The 21,754-nt window shown below is 43.4% G+C and overlaps 1 long non-coding RNA gene across 3 annotated transcripts in view; it reads right to left on the bottom strand.

Annotated features, from left to right (window-relative positions):
- The window catches only part of LOC135304268 (uncharacterized), an 84,456-nt gene that overhangs the window by 56,457 nt on the left and 6,245 nt on the right, over positions 1-21,754 (bottom strand). For all 3 annotated transcript variants that reach the window (XR_010365702.1, XR_010365700.1, XR_010365699.1), the window contains one exon: positions 3,804-3,918. This is a non-coding gene — a long non-coding RNA (uncharacterized LOC135304268). The remainder of the gene's footprint in view (positions 1-3,803; positions 3,919-21,754) is intronic.

Below are 21,754 nucleotides of genomic sequence, written 5' to 3'. Positions count from 1 at the left end.
ATTTCCAAACTCTGTTGTTGTAGGGAGGTGACTCATTAACTCTGATCCTCTCCTGGTCCTGATTTCATTCTCTACAAACTGGCCCTTCCTGAGAATATGAAGGAGTTACAAAAGAAAAGTCCTGTAGATCTCAGTCACAAACCTTTTATGATCTTAAACATTTCACAATATTCATAAAACATTTTATAGACATTCTTAAAATTCAAGTTTCTTCACCCACTCTTATCCGAGCTGCGCTTCCTTTGCACATCCGGGCACACCCAGCTCTGGGCTGTGCAATTTGGGGCAAATTCTGCCCAGTTTCCCATCCCAACACATCCCCTGGGTTCTCCAGGAGCGTGTGCAGCTCCTGAGGGACAGAGGCACTCACCTGAGAGAGCAGCGGGCTGAGGTGGAGGAACAAGGGGATGGGAAAGCGCCGCGGGGCGGGAGGTCAGGCCAAGGTTAATCGAAGGAAATGACAGTTTGGTGGTATGCACGGATCACATGTGGGGCTTTGCTTGGGAAATATTTAACTGTTTTATCTCTATTTAGGAGGAAAGCAAAGTAAAGTGCAGGAAAATGCAGGAGACACGGGTGCCTCTTAGCCTGGCACGGGTGGGATGCAAAGATTCCAGCTGGGAGGCAGAGAGAGCCAAAAGGTGCCAATTTTTCAGGGGGTTTCACTCAAATCAAACACTTCACTCCCATAAAACTCAGCACAGTGGCTGGGGAGGCAGGGAAATTCAATAAACCTCTCATTTACCTTGCTCCCATATTTATCCCAATATTTATTGCTCTTCTCCCAAAACAGGTGCTGGAGCTAAGAGGAGAAGCTTTGTGGAAGCCTCAAACTTATTTGTGTCTTGTATTAAACATGCCTTGGCCACATTCCTGCCTTATTTATGTTTCCTTTCCAATAGTTCTCGTGCACTCAGATTTTTACTTTCAGGAGTTATTTCCAAACCTGACTTCAAGCATGTGTGAAGGTGGAAAGGGATTTTTAAAAACTGTCTCCTTGAATATTTAATCATGAAATTTATTCTGGTATTTGTCCTTAATTAATTGGGGAATTAAACCAATACCACCTGACTGATCAATCACAAATACGTAACACAGCCTGAATTCTGATTTCTACTTTGGATTAAGAAAAAAACCCAATGAGTCACTAGAAAAATTTTGACAACTATTTTTTCTTCATCCTTCCTACAGAATAAGAGGCAAAATTCACTGAGTGAATTATTAATTCTGAGTTATTCATCCAGCCCTACTAAAAACTAATCTGTTTCTTTTTTTTAAGCATCAAAAGGTCTTTCAAATGGAGGTTGCAATAATGAAATATGGCAGCAGATCTTGAAACGTGCCCTTAGCCAGGCTGCAGATACAGAAAAGGTTACAGAACCAGAGTTATTAATCCCCATCACTCTGACAATTGATTTTGAACACAGTCTGTTGGAGTCTTTATAATGCAAGATCATAAATGTTCAGAACTAATTTATTGCTCTTTGTTCCACCTGGCAAAAACACACTGTCAGATTGAGTTGTGTTGACGCAAGGACGCAGATGAGGATTTAAGTTGTATTTTTATCCACATTTGTAAATTTGTTTGCCATGCCTGTGTGTGGTTAGAAGAAAAGGATTTAGAAACATTCATGAAGGAGTTAAAAATGTCTGCGAAGGAGCAAAAACAGAGGTTACGCTCTCTTTCCTAAATGGGAAATGTTTGCACAAACAGTGGTATATTTGAAATTTAATAGCGAAAAGTCCTTATTTGAATTTGTCAGTATTGATATTTTTGGTTTGCACCCTGTTCCCTGGTATCGCTCAGATTTCCATAAGTAAATGTGAAAAAACATTTGCTTTATTCACATATTGACTTCCACACCAGGCAAGGATTCCCCCCACACCAACGAGGGAGACACAAAACCTTCCATCCTACCTGGCTTTTTCCTTTTTTTAAGCAGTCATTTCGAAGCCTGAACCTATTCCATTTATCCCAAAAATTCCTCAGCTTGTCCTTTCTGCTTGCAGTGGTTGCCACCACTCCTGCCCGTGCCAGGGAAGTGCCAATCCCAAAGAGGAACAAGTCAGGGAAAGAGGGGAGAAAGATCCCCTTTACAGAGACATAAACCACTCATTTGTAAAGATTAAGGGTTTTTAAGGATCAAAACTAATAGATTACAAGAAAGCTTATTTTAATAATAAAGTCCTGTCCCATAGACCAAGAATTCCAGAAAGGATGAATTACAAGGCTTCCAAAGAACTAGAAAAGCAGGGAACTGAAATATGAAAAGTAGAGAAGGGGAAGAAAAACAGAGGAATGTTTCCACATCAAAAATGCTCCTATCCCAACCTCTCCAAAGTATTTTTCCTCAGTAGAAAGACAAACTTGTAAAATTACCATTCTTTTCAAAATAACCACACAATACTTCTTGAATAACACTTTTCCCTCTAATGGATTTTACAGTCCAAGAATATAAACTTAGTCCTTCCATTATCTGGGGGTAGAATCATTTAATTGTCCTGGCAACTTTGTTCGTTTTGAATTCTTATTTTTACCACGATTATGAAGAGCTGTGGCTGCATGCTAAAACTGCTGCATTCAAGACTTGTAGGCATCTGTGTGATATTGAAATTAATTTCCAGTATAAAACAGTTAACAGAATAACCCTAGATAAAGGCAAATATAATATTAATTCCATTCTTTTTGTTGGCAATGTTGTAAAGTCCATTGCTCAAGTAAAGAGCACTTTGCTGAGCCAGATACAAATTAATTTTAACATTCTTCTTCAAATAGGAATTTTAAAAGTCAAGTAAAGGCTGCGGTAGCTTTGAAACATTTCAGTGATTGTTTTAATTACCTATCATAGAGCTGTGAGACTGCAGAGGGAGGGGAGAACAACACCTGGCGTATTCACAATGTTTTTTCTGACATAAAGAAGAAAAAATACTTTCCAAGCCCTCAGACCAACAAAAAGCTCAGCAAAGTCAACACAGATTGGGGTTTTGTCAGTGTATTAATGTTGTGATTTTAGCCTGGACTACGTGTTCTTATTCTGTCAATAACAACTTTCACTGTTAAATAAACCCACCAAATCTCCAAACATTAAATCTACGAATTCTGACAGCTTTAAAGCTTGTTTTTCCACCCAAAGCTGATGCACATGTGGGGTTTCTTTCCAGGGTCTGGCTCTATAGCAAATAAAAGGTCGCTTCATTTTACCACAACTACACAAGAAAAACTCTATTTTTTGTCATTCCAACCCTAAATAGAATTGGAAACTGGAGGTTATTGGGACTCCTGCTGGCCTTTGACATCCAGCACCTCGGGAATCAGCAGGGCTGGGGGGGAAAAAAGCCCCCTCAGATGCAGAGTTGTCATCCCCACCCTCCATCTGCGGCCGCGCGGGGAGGAAGGGCTGACCCCATCATTCCACCGCAAACACTGCCGGAATCAACAACAACAAATCCAGAAATGAAAAAGGAAACGGCCTGTCAGGAGTCAGGTCAGCCCATTTTATTTGCACATGTGTCAGTAAAGATAGAAGGAATCGCTGAATTAAATTAAATCAAAGCAAACCTGCTAATTAAAACAGCTAAAATTATGTTTGTGAAGATGTGTGACTGGTTTCCTGCTTATCTGCAAATAAGCCTCCCCATAATATAAACATGTTTCCATCTCCACTTCATTTATAATAAGTCTTTAGGCAGATTGTAATTAGTATTTTGAGTTTCTAATAGAAGATCTATTGTGCTGCTGGAGCAATATTTTTCCTGACCATCAAAATAGTGATTATTTCTGCATCAGTCTCAAGGGTTCTCACCTGTTCTTCTCATGCTGGTCAAAGTCTTGCATCCAATTTATCAGAATCAAATTTGTCTGAACACCATCATCTTCAGAACATATTGCTTGCAGTTAACCACTGTATTCAACTCCACCTGCAAGCCAAACCAGAAATTATTATCAGTTCTGCTTGAATTTATCCTGTAGCTGGATTTTCATTCAAGATTTAAAGAATTATAAAGGGAATAGAAAATTTGAATCAAACAGAAGTTTTGAATGTTAAAAAAAAAGGTACTATTTACAAAAATCAACTTTTTGTTTCTGTTTTACTTATTCCCAAGTTTGCAGTGCATAATTTTATACAAACCCAATTACATAGCTCAGTGATTTACTGGCAAAGCTGGCCAGGAGAAAATTATCTGGCTTTAGCTAATGTGTGTGCCTATTTACAATCAAAACAAACCCAGAGAAAATTGCAAAATGGCCACAGAGAAAAAAAAAATAGTCACGTCAGAAATGCGCCAGAGGTGACACAGTTTGCAAGATGAAAAAAGTTCACCTTGTATTTATTATTTCACTGGATGAGCAACAAACTGTGGTTATGGGTACAGATTCAGCCTCTCAGATCATGCACTATTTATTTATTTCAGTATTTAGCTCGAAGCCTGGCTGGTGTCTCAGTGGTTTGGAAAGTGTGGTGTTTTCTTTTTGCCTTTTCCATCATTTTTTTGGGGATTACTTTGCACAGTTGTGTGGGGTCTGTTCACCAGAACTGCTCAGCTGTTTACAGCTCCCCTGGCTCTGAAAAGGATTTGGGATGCAGGGTTTGGGATGCAGGTTTGGGATGCAGGGTTTGGATGCAGGGTTTGGGATGAAGGTGTGGGGATGCAAGTTTGGGATGCAGGGTTTGGATGCAGGTTTGGGATGCAGGGTTTGGGATGCAGGGTTTGGGATGCAGGTTTGGGATGCAAGGTTTGGGATGCAGGGTTTGGATGCAGGGTTTGGGATGCAGGTTTGGGATGCAGGTTTGGGATGCAGGGTTGGGGATGCAGGTTTGGGATGCAAGGTTTGGGATGCAGGTTTGGGATGCAGGTTTGGGATGCAGGGTTGGGGATGCAGGTTTGGGATGCAAGGTTTGGGATGCAGGGTTTGGATGCAGGTTTGGGATGCAGGGTTTGGGATGCAGGTTTGGGATGCAAGGTTTGGGATGCAGGGTTTGGATGCAGGTTTGGGATGCAGGGTTTGGGATGCAGGGTTTGGGATGCAGCGTTTGGGGATGCAGGGTTGGGGATGCAGGTTTGGGATGAAGGTTTGGGGATGCAGATTTGGAATGCAGGGTTTAGGATCCAGATTTTGAGATGTAGGGCTCCGAGGCCCCAGAGCTGTGTGTACTTCCCAGTAAAGGGGGCTGAGCAGATTTTGGGATCTTGGAGATGAAAATCATAACCAGCAACACTGCAATACATCTGGGTGTTATTTATGCTGACAAATCCTATGGGTTTTGTTGTTGAAACATTTCTGACCCAACACAGAATGCCTTGAGGGAAGCACAGGATCTTTTTTTCATTTGTAGCAAGTGACATTTCTAAGACAAAAATATAAACCAAGCCTTTACAGGTTTTTTAATCACACCACAAATTATTTCAGATTATTGTATGATTTTCCCTGGCACTTGGCACAACTCTTCAGTCTGAGTTTTTGCTGGATGTGGCCCAGAGTTCATTTACTCACTCACCTCCAAGCAAGAGCTTCCTAAAAATACAGTAAATTGCAAATATGCTAAACCCCAAATTTTGCTGTAATTGCATGTGCCAGCACTAAGTCCTGGCACATGCAATAAGAAAGTCAATAAGAAACCCCACTGATGTCAGCAGGACTTGTGACAACACAAGATTTCCCTCCCTTCAGTGCAGCTCTGAAACTGGATCACATGTTTGATCATGTTTGAGTTATGTGGATTATATGTGATTAAACAGATTTGGATTAAATCACAGCACTGGTTGTCTCCTGGAGAACACCCTGCTGGGACCACGCTGATGTGCAGCAATCCAGGTGACCCTACAGGCTTTCAGAACCCAGAGCAAACTCTGAACAACTTCAGGGAATGGGGATTATTTTTTAGCTCTGCAAAAATCAGGTTGTAAAATGTAAGGAGTTAAAATGCTGCTGTACTGATGAAGGTTTTTCATGCTTTAAAATTATAATTTGGGTGACAGAGAAATTTTTCTTGCAGGGGAAGCCAATCTCAGCTCAAGTCCTTAAGCTCTGTTCCCTTCATCAGGGTGAAAAACACAGCTGCCTGTGCCTTGTGCTAACATGCAGGAAAATTCAAATAAAGGAGAACAATGTCTGCATACAGAAATCCACCAAAATGCCACCAAATCCTAGTACATCACTGCACTATCTCACTTAACTTTTAAAAAATATCTCTGCAAAACCTTACTTTTTATTACTACAGTCAGTCTTCATTTAACCCAAAAATAAAATCTATAATTGCTCATATAAACGTGCAGAAGGATTAACCATAAACAATATAAATGGATTTCTTCCTCTCTAGAGGACACAGCTGAGAGCAGAACTTGGTGGAATGACTCTCTACAGTAACTTCCAGCTCATCAGAGCCCAAGCTGAATTCCAAATGCTTCACACAATTCCAGTATTCTGGAATTCTTCAGTACTTCAGCAGCTTGGGAGCATCTGCCCCGTGGATGCTGATACACAGCCTCATATCTAATACAGGGAACTTTTGGCAAATGCAGCCCCAGAGGTCATGAGGGAGGGAGGAAAAAAGGCCTCACGGATGCAGAAAGACCCGGGTTGCCAAATTCTGAGGGTTTGGCAGAGTAACAGAGATAAAGGAATCAGCAGCCCAGCTTTGCTGCACCGAGGCTTTCCGTGTCTGCCTCCTTTGGATTAGGCAGCCTGGGAGTTCCTGGATCCATAGATAACATTGAAGAGAAAAAAGGAGAACCAGGGAAAAGAAATGGGAATACTTTTCTGAAGTTTGCTTCAAGTTATCCAGCAGCTCAAAAAGGGTTTTATCCTAAGATACTTTATAAAATTTTCCAAAGGCTTGGAAAGGCCTGTGGGTGGGAAGCTGTTACATAATCCCTTAACACCTCCAAGAGTTTGTGCTGCTTTCTCTCCCACGTGGACACTGTAGTAAACACTGTGCTCTGAACCTCTGGATTCACATTCCAGCTGAAGGACTTGGCTGAAGCAGCCAAGCTGAGGTGGAGCCAAAGGTCTGGAAACTTCCTCCCCTTTAACATCCATCCTCTCCCACCCCGTCCTCTCCTCCACCAAGGACATTTTTAGTAAGATTGCTCTGCAGCTAATTACATTGCCATGGCATCCAAGTACCACACAGTCACGAGACCTTCTTCTTTTAACAGCCCTTGGCTTTGCAGAGAGGAGTTCATGGGGAAGCATCCCTATATTTGGAGAGCTGAGGCATCAGGTCAGAGCCTTTGCCCATCACCCTGCAGGGCAGGCACTGCCCAGTGCCAGGGTGCCAAAGCAGCTGCATGGCCACCAACCCACCCAGCCCTGTGCCCTCAGAGCTGCTCCAGGAGGCAGCCCTGGGATTCCAAGAGGAAAACTTGGTTAAGTAGAGCCAAACACCATCTCACCACATGCACTCTGCAGCCTCCAGCAGCCCCAGGGCAGTGCCAGGCTCAGTGGTGGCCCCAGAGTCCCTCTGGAGGAGCCCTGGTGCCCTGCTGTGCCAGGCAGGGAGGGGCTGGGGCAGCCTGGCCCCAGGCAGAGCCCACCCTGCCCACGCTGAGCATCCAACCTGTGGCTCTGTTTCCTCTGCACCAAACCTGTGGCAAACCTCAGGGAACCTGGATTTTAACGGGGCCATCCTCACCAAGTCCTGTCTGGGGCTGGGGCTGCAGTGTGTGTGATCCACATGCTGCTCCCTGGCTCTGCTTCCTGCAGGCAATGGTCTGAGCTGAGACAACTTGCCAGGATTTCTCTCGAGTCCTCACTGCTGTGACCTTGCCTGGAACTTGACTTGCCCCAGACAGCTCCTCTGATCCCTTTCAGCTCTTCAACAGCAGAGCACTGACTTGAAAATCTATTTTCCCCATGCTATTGCTCTATTCAGAACCAAATCACTCTTTATTTCTAATTTCTCTCAGCAGTTTCTCTCATCTGTTTCCATTTGCTTCCTCTAACAGATCCTTTAGTCATGTCTGTGCTACTGCAAGAGTTTGGTCATGACTTACTGCAGCCTGGTGTTTATTTGCCTGTTCCTGCTATTAGATCAGATGAAACCTGTGTGTTGTCTTTGGTGTTACCACCTCTCACCACTCTGATGTTCAAATATTTCTTGCACAGCATTTTCACAGATAATTATTTGAAAAAACTATATAAATATATAAAACAAGATATAAAAAAGAACCACAACAAAACCTGGGGTGAGGGGATTAAGCCCCACTCATGGAAAGCACAGTCCCACCTCCAGGCACTCCACCAGCACAAGTTCTGTGAGGGAAACAGGCTCAACCACAGCAGTTTGACAGGCTCCTAATTTATTCAATTAACAATAAACTCACAGTACTGCGTCCTGAACCTGTCAGCCAGCTGAACTGAGACAACCAGCTGAATACTAAAATCTGCTCTGCCACTCAACTACCTTGGAGCTGAGGGCTGCTGAAATGGAGAGTGGACCCAAAGTAGCCACGAGAGAAGGACTTTGGCCAAAGGTTTAACTCGCTAGAGGTGACAAAACTTGTTCCAACCTGTGCCAAAAATCTGTGGACGTCACGTTGTCAGTCTGCTCTACATCACTCAACATGCAATACTTGCTGTGGCAGACAGATTAATTAATAGAGATAACAGAAACAGTAGTATATAATCATAAAAGAGAGAGCAGAAACCACAAAGGACTACAGCTTCCCTGTGGCACAGCAGTGATTTTTTTTTTTAAGTGTCCAGTCCCTTTTCAACAGCATTTTTAGAGGAATAGCAGTCAGCCAGATACAGCCACGGATAATCAGTGGTGGATAAAGAAAACCCTTCTCCTGACAATCAGCATCTGCACTTTAAGCTGCAGAAGAAACAGCTGCCTCACTGTTCATTAGAGAAGGGATTTGCCAAACACCCTCCCTGGTGCTCTGTTATGCAAGGTAGTACGATGTGTGTTCTCTCCTTCCTCAGAGATGGAGCCTAAAAGCAGCCGTATTTAGTCCTCCCATCCCCCTAAATCTTCTCCACAAAGGACACTGTCACCACCAAAGCTCTGCAACAAGGATCGTTTATATATCTGACAACCTTTAAACCCCCAAAGAAAGGCAGAGGGAAGCAGCAAAGCTCTCTGAAGAGCTCTTTGGTGGAACAAGCAGAATTATGAGCAGCAGGAGAAATATGAGTAATTAAGACAACAGTATATCTATATCTTACAGCTGACAGAGTGAAGCTGCAAGTTAGCTCTGGGCAAGATGTTAGCAGAGGAAAGAACTGAGCAGCCTGTTTCTAATGTTAGTGTTGAAAAGCCAGCCCAGGAAAAAGGCTAAAGGGACAATTTCATTAAAAAGAAGGAAGTAGGTTGGATTAAGAGAGCAGTTAGATGCAGACTTGTAACATTAAAGGAGCAGGTCAACAGCTCTCTGTCACAAGACAAGCAATCATTTGGGGAATCAGCCGATGTGCCACTCTTGCTGTGCTCAAAAGAAAACGCTCTCAAATTATCTATGGGTGGCTTATAGAGAAAATTAATGCTGGGGAATTGCACCACGGCACAAAACAAAGCCCTGGGGTGCACGGAGGCTGCAGGAGAGCAGAGCACAGCAAGCCAGGATGTTTGCCACCAAACAGCCCACACCAGGGGCTGGTTTTAGGCAGCAGGCACCGACCAGAGCCGGCGTGGTGACCAGGACACAGCTCTGGCTCCTGCCTGTCCTGCACTGAGCCAGGGCTGGAGCCACCCCAGGAAGGGCTGGGGCTGCTCCCACAGCACAGCCCCTCTGAGAAGTGCATCCCTGGGTCTGAGTGCTGCCCCGGTGCTCCGCACGCTCCAGCGGCTCCCAGCTGCCAGGACGGCCCTGTGTGGCTCCAGCAGCATGGTTGATGGCAGCCCCGGGGCTGTGTTTTCCATCTAGGATATATAAGTGAATTAGTGGAAAATTCGAGCTTACACAAATCACAGTTTGCTCAGTTTGTCATGGCCTGGCAGCATTTTCTCCAGGCTGAATCCACGAGGTGTGGGAAGAAACTGGGGGCTGCATCCCGGGGTCCTGAGCCATGGCTGGGTTTGGAGCTGGGAAGGGAAGAGCTGCAGATGAGAGGGGGACAAAAGAGCAAGGGCAGCTCCCCCATCCTCACAGATTAATTGTGTGGCTCAATCACCCCAGGATGTGGGGATGTTGGGAAGGAGCCTCCCTCACCTCCCAGGCTCCATCTGCACAGAGCAGGAGATGGGAATTACCCCCAGTGCAATATTTGTGCTGGGGAAATGGCAGAGGGGCTGCTCCAGATTCCCATTATTGTAAACAAGAGCAGCATTTACCCAAATGATAGGAGCTGGAGCAAAGGCAGAGCCAAAGGGCACCAAACGAGGGTCACCAGCTGCAAGTGCTGCTGCCACCCAAGGAGAGCAGCTCCAGCCTGCAGCAGGATGGGGACAGGGGAGCCTGGCAGGTGCCAAAACCTCTCGCTGTGGGTATCCAGGGATTGTCCTGATGTGTCTCTCCCAACATTTAGGATGTTCCTGCTGTGCCTTTCTTTATTTGCACCTACAAACCCCAACCCTTCTCAAGCACTTCCCTACCAAAACTGATTTACATAAAAATACGCCTGGAATAGATGTTTCACAATGAGGTCCAGCACAGGTATTTCCTAACTATTTTCTTTCCCTGCTTTCTCATGGATCATGCCATTCCTGACCATCCCATCACATATTTGGTGTAAAGAGCCTGATGTGAAGGATTTTCTTCCTACACACAAGTCTCTGCCATTTCCTCTCCTATAAAGAAGGGAGTGGGGCTGTACAAGGAGCCCGAGCACCCTTTCCTACAGAAACCTGCATATTTCAAACCACAAACTCTAATGACTCCTTAAAATACACATTTATATTCAGACCATAAATCAAAACAGAAAGCCAAATCCTGACTGGAGATCAAAATCCTCCCGTGTAGCTCTGTTGCACACCCAAGGTGTCACAGTGCCTGTGGATTTCTGCCTCCTGCTTCAGCCACATCCTCACACTCATTGAGAGCACCAGAGGATGAAGCCCTTAAAAATCTCACAAATTTCTCACTTTCCCAAGCACTGCAATGCAGGTAAAATCAGGGAAAATGATGTTTTGTTGATGTGCCAATGGGTTTATTTACCCATGCAGCCCACAGAGCAATTGGAAATGCAGACATGGTTAATATCCCACCACAAGTCCAGGAACAGGTACAAAACTTTCTCCCTGTGCCAGGAAAAGACAATTGTGAGGCTGAAACTGCTCATCAGCTGCTCTTCCCATAAAGGTGAGCATCCTGACAGTTCTTTGGGGTATATTGTTAGAAAGAGAGCTCAGAATTTCATGTTATTATCATATTATAGACGGCATTCCTTTGATAAAGGGTCAGAGATCAGGAAGACAAGAAAAATAAGGAAATAAAGCCCAGCAACAGACAGATCTTTAGCTGGCATAATTGGACACCCAAGTCCAAGGGAACTGTGTCCATTAGCAGGAGTGGGTGATCTGACCCATATGCTTTGCCACTTTTAAGTATAAAGATTAAAACAAGGCACCTAGCAGCAGAAATGGGTTACATTCCATTTCAGAGAGGATCGGGTTGCCTAAAATTCCAGAGAAATTTCCAGCCTGCCATCATAAAGACTTCAAGGCTGTTTACCCAAACTTCTCAATAGCTCCTTCTAAAAAAGGATGATGAGCAACCATGTTGGGTAAGACAGATTTTTAATGTAATCTGTTTATAGTTTTAGAACAATTTCCAGAATAGAACATTTTTTAAATGTCCTGAGCCTTTTGCATTCTCACTTTGATCATCTCCCATCACGTTATCATTCAGAGCAGAACGTGATGGAGCCAGGCTAACGAAGCTGCCAGAAATGACATCAGAAAGCCAAGTGACCTGAAAAAAAAGTGCTCCATTTGAGCACCACGCTCTTCTCAAATGTTTTATTTTTTTTTATTTTTTAATACATTTTAATTAATGTTTTACTTTCACTGGATTTATCTTACTTGCATGAAAGCTCGGAGCTTGGTCTCAGAAAAGAAGTCCTATTGAAAACAAAAAAAAGCTTTATTTGACCAAGGGAATGCTGTAGGAGATCCTCGGGTAACAATAACTAACAATTCTTTTTGGGGTTGAACAGTTTCAGCAAGGACCACTTTCTGAGGAGGTTAACTCTAAATAATAATTGTGGATTTTCCAGCCTGTGGAAGGCAGAGATTGTTCTCTGACAGAGTTTATATTACTAACCTGATGCCAGCGGACAGCTGCAAAAATGAAGTGATATCAGTGATAAAAATATTCTTTCTCCATGCAGGCAGGAGGAATTGCATGGAAGCAAAGGGCAAATCCCAGTGGCCTCCGTGCACACGAGATCCAGCACATGAAGACAGGGCCTGGCTGACGTGGCACGGCTGATCCCTGCACATCCTGACTCACTCAGGGCTTGCTTTAAATATTTTTTAACTCCTCACATCAAATTTCACAGAGGCATCTTGCATTCCTTCTAAAAACTTTTTTCTGCACGAGATCATTTACTGCCGTTTAATTTAAGCTGTGTCAGAACGAGCAAATAACTTGGTTAAAAAGTAAAATATAACGATGCCCCCACCCCCCTGCCTTCTATCTGACGTAGAAACAAATAATTTCTAGTACTAAAAGTGATTAAATTTGGTGCATTTCCAACTTGTATTTTAACAATGCATTACCTCCCGAATTGCTGCATAAATATTAATAGGCAGCCTGCTATGGAACTTTTGCCCGTGGTGCCCTTGGAGAACCATAATCACGGCGAGGGGAGCAAAGGAGATGAGAGAGAGCCCTGAAGATGGAGGTTCTATCCCAGCTTCACAGAGCCACCCCGGGTCAGGCACCTTCCGTGCAGTCTCACAGATCAGCACTATCTCAAAGCCTCGACTTTGTCTGGTAGGAGATGAAAACCCTGCAGACATTAATCTGCCCCGTGCTCATCTGAAACGCTGCCACAAAAACCCCGCTGACGCCAAGAGGAGCCGCACCGATGTTCCCCCAAATTAGCCAGACTTTATTTTTGACATAGTGAGTGCTTTTGAATTTCATCTGCAGATGTTTGCTCCTCTAATCACCTCCAGAATGGGTGCATGGCATTTATCTACCTGCATTTCCTCCCTCTGATATAATCTCATTAAAAGTCACGGTGGCTCCGGCTGCCATTTGAAAGAGGCCAAGTGCCCACAGATCCCCTGAAGTCATGCTCAGCCTTCATGAAAATTGGCCAATTATTTAGTTCCCTAAATATGGACTTTGGGGGCTGAAATTAAGGATATCCTCTTGGAAAACCTTTCTGGTCTGCCATAAACCAGCCCTCTGAGAAGACAACACTATTGATTTTTGTCACCCTGATACAAGAACACCACTCAAAACCTTAAAATACTGCCAGTAAAAGGCATGAGGAGGAAATATTTCTGCCTGCAAACATCTACTGCCCAGCTGTGCTTTGGACACAGGTGGACTGTGCTAAGGGTTAAGTTAATTTAACTTTCACCGAGTTAGAAAGCTCTGAAAGTTTAATCACAAATGAACTCCAGTGGGCAGTTTGGTAGCTCCCAGACAAATGTTCTCATTTTTATTCTTTATAGGCACTGCTCAAATCCTCGTAAACCATATTTAAGGAGGGAGAAATTTCATGAGGGGAGGGAGCTGTTTTATATGACAGAATAAGAGAAAAAGGCAACTTACTGTTTTAAAATTTAAATCCGGCCAAATTACCAGAAATGCTGCTGGAAACAGAACGCTGAGAATTCATTATTTTGTTTCAAAGTTAGTTTATCATAAATCTGCCCTCTGACACGTAATAACTAGTAACATTTCGAAGGTTATTTGATAGTAAGTTCAACAGTGTAGGTGACTGAACATGTGAGCTGCATGATAATGAGTCCCAGGGGAAATCAGGCTTTAGGATGCAGGGTGAAGCATCCCTAGGCTTGTATTCAAATGGAAAAAACATATTCAAAAGTTTATTGTTTATCTCCTAAGAACATCAAATAATACACAGGCCTTTGAATCAAATGCATAAAGCACACTGGAGGACTATTTGCTGGGGGAAAAATGCCTGATTTGATCCAAATTCAAAAAAACTAATAGCTCGTACACTGGAATGCACAGAGTGGTTTTGATATAAAAAGTGGAGGGGAGTTTTTGGGTTTGTTCTTTTGCAGAACTGAGAGGCACAGCCAGACAATTTGCTGCTGCAGCAGGCCCTAGGAAGAGGAGCTCGACAGATTTAAACCCAGTTGTTCTCAAATCCTCTGCCTTTCGGTACAATAGAGTCCCTTAAGTGTGACAAATACAAATTGCCCTGCTCGGCCTGAATTCCATCTCCAAAATACGGTGGCAGTAATTGATTAATTTGTAGTGTACAAACTAATTTGAAGCCAATACTGAAAGTGAAAGGGTTTATTTCTCAGCAGGGAGGTGGGGTGCAGACACCCCGCTCTGCCAGGATGACGCAGTCCCACCTCTCAGCTCGTTAAGCTCTTACCTAACGAATCCTCTGCTGCCTTTATCAAAGCCATGGGTAGTTTGGGCATTGGCTGTGCTGGAAAAGCACGTGAGACAGAACTTTTTTTATTTATAAACCCTCTGCGTGGCAAATGGTGAGGGCAGGGACATTCCAAGCCCGGAACCACACAGTCCCTGGCACCCCCTGGGAGCAGGGATGGAGGGATGGGCACGGAGCACCCACCTGCTCCTGCCCTCTGGGCACGACCCAACCACAGCAACTCATCCCTGCTCACCTCCAGCACCCCTTCCAGAGGTGGGAAAGCCCGTGCAGGAGGCATGGTGTTTAAGGATCACGGAGTGTGGATGTCTCAAGCGCTGGGTTTTTATGTCCTGAGGAACATCTGCCCCATTAAAAGTGATCAAACAGGACTCCTGCTGTTCAGGTGCACAGCCATACCTATCTGCCCTGGGCAATCACAGAGGGGTGAGGTTCGGAAAGACCTTTAGGATCATCCTTTTGTAGTTACACAGTCTCCTCTGCCTCATAGGCTGCTATTTCATGGTTTGGACACTGAGAACAAAATTAGCCTTTAATTTCAAGATACCTTTTAATAATAAAATCTATTTTTCCGCACATCTTTTTAGCTTGTCCTCCTTTTTTTAATTCATTGCTTAAATTGTTATATACCATGTGCTTGAACAGTGAAAAGTTACACAACATCTCTCTTACTCAACATCACCCTATCAGTCCTAACTCTTAATATTATGATTACTTTTTTCAGAGATGCAACTGGCAGAGCTTTCCTGACACGCCACAAATCCTAATTATCATCAAAACTCTAAATTCTACGTTAATGAATATCAGGGGTTGAAAAGCTCTTATCTTGACAAGTTCTAAAATATCCACTGAATGTTTGTTTATTCACTTCCTATATCAGTATATATTTCCAGACCTTAACTTTGGGAAAACAACAGCATTTAAATAAGCAAAGATAAATAAAACCAAGCAAACAGGCAATAACTCTGTCTAAAATGCTTTTTGCTATATTTAAGAAGGAATTACCACAGAGGAGATGATTGAACCCTAAACTATCACACCTCAAAGAAAATAGATTTTTATGGAGAACTTTTTTGGCTCTTCTTGAAACATAATCTTACCCACTGTCCAACTTTTCCTAATGTTTTCACATGGAAGATGCACTGAGGAAATTGGGACTGTATTAAAATAAGACACAAAAAATGGCCCTGGAGCTGCTAAAATGAAAATTAAATAAGAACGGCCAGAACCGGATCAGCCTCAAACTTTGCCTTTGATTCCAGAAAAGAGTTAAAAATGCCCTTTGGAGCTGGAGCAAGCCCTGCCCAGCGCTGGGATATTAAAGTGTGCATAAATCAGGGGCTCGTTTTCCTATCAGGCGTTAAAGCTCCCGGCTCCGTTATCGGAGGCATCCGCGGATCCGCGGCGAGCGCCTCGCTCGGGCTCCGGCCTCTGTGTGGTCTTTCAGAACTGTCGTTATCAGCTTTCTGTTTATTATTGTGCTCAGTTTAAAGGGAATTTGCCAAGTGATCCCTGGACTCCAATCTTTAGGCCTGTTGTCAGGACAAATTAATTTCTGTGGAAACCCACTGTGCCTCAGATACCATCTAGGAAATGTAGGATTAATGGAGTCCCTGTACAACACGCTTTGTAGTGCGCTGCTGGGGGAGGGGAGCGGGGCTGCCGAGGCACAAATCACACAAATAAAGCCCCTGCACTTTGGGGGACTTTGGGGGGACTTCATCTTTTTTTACTCCATCAGCTCGCATCAGTAATATTTAAAATAAAGCCCAGTCGTCGAAAGGAGCAGGGCAACTTTTAACAAAAAGAGCAGTGAATGGAAACTCTCAGCTGCCAAAGAGGAGGGACCTGAGGTCTAATTATCAATATTTGGTATTTTACCAGCTCGAGCCAATCTCATCAGTAGGAAAAACAGGATATTAAAAGAAACAGTCTCCTGTGAATCTTACTAGAAAATAATGAAACTCCACACATGATCCTTTGGAAAAGAGGTATTAAAGCTGGATTTCCTACAGGGCTGGGACATTGCTGTGCTGGCTGACATTTGGGGCTGTTTTTAACAAATGTGTATTTCATTGTAGAAAATGTTTGTCTGTTCTTGCAATAAGTAAACTTATAACATTTTTTTTCTAGGGGAAAAAAAAAGGAGTGGTTATGTTTCGAGAAGAGAAGAGAAGAGAAGAGAAGAGAAGAGAAGAGAAGAGAAGAGAAGAGAAGAGAAGAGAAGAGAAGAGAAGAGAAGAGAAGAGAACTCCAATGTTTTTATCAATCTTTTCTCATTTTCAGGAGGATGACTCTGCCCATAGTGAGATATCCATGTTTAATATCAAACACACTGGGAATTCTTGCCCTTATTCTTTTCTCTCCAAAGATAAATCAGTTGGTAACACACAGTACAAAGACAGCAGACCCACAGGTTCACATTCTCTGTGGTTTTACATCTTGTGACTCCTCTGTGGAATCAGAGTTAAGTTAGCCCAAAGTGGCACAAAAACACCAATGAGATCACAAAATAAAAATAAAAATTAAAAAAAAAAAATCTACCTCTCCTTTCCAAACGCTAAAGCAAAACCTGACTTTCTAACACATTGTTGCAATATTACCCTGTCAATAGCAGGGCTAATTTGGCAGCAGAGCATTTTTAGAGCACTCCTATACCTCCCAAGCCTGGCAGATGCAGGGGGTGCAGCTCTTCTGCCGTGGCTTTCCAGCTCACAAACACCTCCACACACACAGCTTTTCCTTCTTAGATCATTGCAAAAATCCCTGGCTCCTGTGTGACCCCAGTTTGGAAAAGCATTTTTGGACAAGGTTTGTTTTGGGAGGTTATTTCATCAGTCATAAGCTCACTTGCATATGAGAACTGCTTTTGTTTTATTCAATAGTCCAAAAGAGTGTGTTCTTCCCTAACTAAAACATTTAATCTTGAGAGACTTTTATGTGCCTGTTTTTAACTATTGCAGAAATTCAATTAAGTCCATAATTATGAACACAATTACCATGGAGTGTTACATGTGATTTGGTGGTAGCAGTTACATGGCACACCCATACACTCGGGTTTGTGATTTCAAAACTCACAGCAATGATAATAAATGCCAAAAGTTCCCAAACATCATCCTTATTCTTTGGATTGTGAGTATAAATGGCTTTTTAAATGCTGTTCATATTTTTTTTCCCCTGCCCATGGCAGCAGGTTTGGAATGAGACAATCTTTAAGATCTTTTCCAACCCAAACCATTCCAATATTCTATGATTTTTTGTGATGAAAGGTTTTATTTTAGAAAGCACATTATTTGCAACCAAATAGGCTGGACTGCCAGCTGATTGAAGTCACCTAAACTGTGACAAGTCACCTTAAGCCTGGCCCCATTAACTTATTCCACTGCAAACTCCCCGCAAGGGCAGTAAATGGAGCCCCGGCAATTTTTGCCTGGAGAGGGAAAGAGAAACTAAAATAAATTAGAAAAAAAGAAAGGAAAATACGTAAGTGTGAGGATGGGGAACTCTAAAAGGTCTTCAAAACTCTGCACAGGGGCACTGCCAAGGAGCTCAGTGCCCAGCCCAGTGGGTGCCCCAGTGGTGGGTCAGGAGCGGGGTGTGCCCGGCTGTGCCAGGGGCTGCCTGGCAGGAGCCACCCCACAAACCCTCCTCAGGTGGCCACGAGCTGGGGCTGTGGCCACGAGCAGGGGCTGTGGGCTGGCCACCTGCCAGGCTCATCCTGAGCCATTCCCTGCCTTGGAAGAGCTCAAGCACGCCGGGGTCACCGCACGCGACAAGGCGCCAGGCGGGGTCAGCGAGGGTCTGAGGATCTTACATTTTGGGGTTTTAGGGCTGATGTGGCTGAAAGGGAAGTTTAGGAGGACAGGCATGGTCAGACTCTAGTCAGGGAAACAGCAAGTTCAGGATGGGCTGAGGCTGAGTACAGAAATACCTGGCTGATGGTTGCCATGCCAAAGTCCCCACTGGCTCACTGCTGCCCCACAGATGAGGATCTGTGGCACCTCTGGGCACAGGAATCTCCTGGATCCTCATGGATCCTCCCTGTTCACACCCTCATCACATCAATTTTGCACAAGCTGCCCATCCAGGGCACATTCATTGCCAGGCAAAACCAAAGAGGAGGACAAGGATCTTCCAGAGGCATCGATTATTTCAGACATTGCCCAAAACCATTCCGATGTCACCCGAACAGCCTTTGGTGACACCGCACACATCCTCTGCTCCTGTAACCCAGCCTTGCTCCCCAAATTTCAGCACCACATTCCCTCTGATCTCACCAAACCCCATTTCTGCTGACACAGCAATATCTGCAGAGATCTCCACCTCACCCACCCCTTCTTCCAGAGCTTTGTTCCCACCTCCAAGCGCTCAGCTGGCAAAGCCTCCCTCAAAATGCATCCAGGGTTTCATCAAGAGATGCCCATGGATCCCAAACACACAAGGAATCAACAGTCTTGTACCATAATCACTCTTCTAGTAATTGAAAATCAGAATTACCCATGTGGTTTCTCTACATAAAAAGTGCTCTGCAACCCTCCAAATCTGAATTCCAAACATGTGCGCGTGAAACATTCGAAATACAAAATGCAGTTCCAGCTCAGTCCTTGGTGGATGTCAGGCACGGCTGGAAAACTATTGCAGGTGTTATTTTAAATGAAAAAAAAAGTGAAGGGTGTAATAAGAATGGAGGTCAAAGCATTTCCAGACTTGCCAAGGGTTAGATCTCACCAACAGAGTAAAATATTTAAGCTTTAACAGAAAGCTATAAATGCAAATATACATAAAATGAAGCATAAAATAGGCTTCTTATAGAAATTCATCTCTCCTAACATGAGCAGTACAAATATTTCACAACATGTCAAACCCACTGTATCTGTACATTCATGCTTTCCTCACTCCTGGCTCTATAACCACACAGAAACGTAATTTAGCAGCACTGGTAACAGCTTTCCAATCTTGGGGCATGGAACCTTTATCCCAAGGACCTGGTTAATAAATGGCAATAAATGTAAACAAAAGGCAGAGGGAGGAGACAGCAGCAGAGGGCTCAACCCAGCCCAGCTGCCCTCACCCTCAGCCACCCCCCAAAATCACCCCAGACCATCCCTGCAGATCGAGCTGCCATGTGGCTGTTTTCTAAAACAACATCTCACTCTGCTGTGGAAGAAATTTAGTCCCCATTCCTCTTTAATATTCATATGGAACAGAGCTACATTAACACTAAGTTTTAATTTCAGAAACATTCTGACATTTACCGAGAACAGATTCCAGCCCTGGTTTCACACCAGGGTTTTTTTTCCATTATCACTGTTATTACTGGTATTAGTATCACTGCAGAAGTGATTAAAAGGTCCTGGATGTCTCATTAAAATAGTCTGGATCTACCTCCCTCTTCAGCACCAAGATACAATCTGTTGTTTTATAAATGGGAACCATCTTCCTGGAAATTAAATTTGAAGTATTGCCTGTTCCTCTTTTCCTTGTGAAATACAGGCACTTTTTGCTGTTTAAACTGAATGTAAGAAATATTCTAAATATTTGAAGCAGAGGAAAAAACAGTTATTACTGAATGCTGAACGCTCCACAGATCTACTCATAAAATGTGAAAATAATAAAAGAGCAGCAACAAACCAACTCCTCAAAACTCTCAGGGAGGTTGAGGAGAGAGATCCCTCATGGAAGTCAACAGTTTTAGCCCCTACATCTATTTTCAGGTGCTCATTTCAGCACAGGCTTATGATTTTCCAAAAGGGTTGGTTTAGCTGCAGTTTTGGAAAAACACATTTTTGTTTCCCGAGATAGCCCGGCAGTTTAAGTACAAATGTTTGTGTCTCAGAGCTCTTTTCCATATCCTCCACTAAATAGGAATTCAAAGAGTCTTAGGCACAGATTAAATGCTTTCAAAAATCAATTCTAGGCTGGCACAGAAGTCAACCAGTCTGACCTCGTGATTACAGACTAAACACTTCCTTAGGAAGCAAAGTGGAGAAATATTTCATGTTTCAGTGATTATTTCAGATAGCACCACCACAAATAAAAACGAGAAACCACGGTGACATTTTTAAAAGTTTATCTAGGGATAATTGCATGAGGAATTAAAGGAGACCTCATCAGAGGGGTGGGATATTGTAGCATTAAAATCCATTAACAAAAGGGAATATTCAATAAACAGCTCATCCAAACTCTTAACAGGCACTTTGGATTTCATGGAGTTTTGAGAAAAAAAAAAGAGAATCATATAACTCAGTTTCTACCTGATTGCTCTGATATTTTGACTTCTGGAACCTTAATCTGAAGACACAAAATGGCAAAGAAAGCAGCAGTGAGATTTGTACTTATTCCAATGGCTAAGGAGCCTCTTCCAAGCTACCTTGGGACTGATACAAAAACAGGATCCTTCAGCTCCGTATTCCTGAGGACAGAGCTCAGATTTAATGCCCAAGCACTCCTATGCCTTGCAACAGCATTTTTATTTTCCTTCTTACCAGTGCCAATGGCAGGGTAACCCCAGAGCTTTCACATAAACGTTTGCCTTGGTTTGATCCTCTAAACGTGCTACCCAGTAATTAAATCCAGTTTGTATTTTTAAAGTGCACATGGAGAACTGCTCCACGCTGAGCCAAACTGAGCCTTGCATTTGTCTCCACCATCTCTCAGTTCTGGGAAATCCATAAATTCATTTGTCAAAGGTAAAAATGCTCCAGCAAAACTCCTTCTAAATCTTTTGAAATGGTTTGTTCAAACTCTTGACATAGCATTTTGCTCTAAACAAATTTCTAGACAACCCTGTGATTTTCCATCTCAAAATATACTGTTTCCCTGCCATGAAACTGGAACAGAGGGTCTGAGAGAAAGGAAATTATTAAGCATTCTAGTGGGTTTTTTTCCAACAAAAACTAAGATAGAGGTCAATGAATAAGTATGTGCAGGCTGGAACTTAAATCCTCTGGGGTGACTGTAGGCTAATTAATAATTAATGCCAGAGACATGGTGTTTGAAATGCAGATGTGATAACTGGAGGCCTGGCAAAGCTGTTCAGAGGAAGCAGATTTGGATGCTATAGGGAATAGGCACTCCCTTGCCGGCTGGCTCTGAAAGCAGACCTGGGTGCAAAGCAGGGCCTATGGTTTAGATTATATTCCCCTCAGCTGTTAATTACCTGAACCTACTTTGAAGTTTTTCTCTTTTTATCCTCTGCATGAAAAGAGATTGGTTCAGCCAAGGGACTTGAAAAAATGATCAAATACATGGAGTAGA

The sequence above is a fragment of the Passer domesticus genome, chromosome 7 (genome assembly GCF_036417665.1).
Source record: "Passer domesticus isolate bPasDom1 chromosome 7, bPasDom1.hap1, whole genome shotgun sequence".
NCBI lineage: Eukaryota > Metazoa > Chordata > Aves > Passeriformes > Passeridae > Passer > Passer domesticus.
The sequence above is the reverse complement of the archived record's forward strand: the minus strand, read 5'-3'. Positions and strand labels throughout refer to the sequence as shown.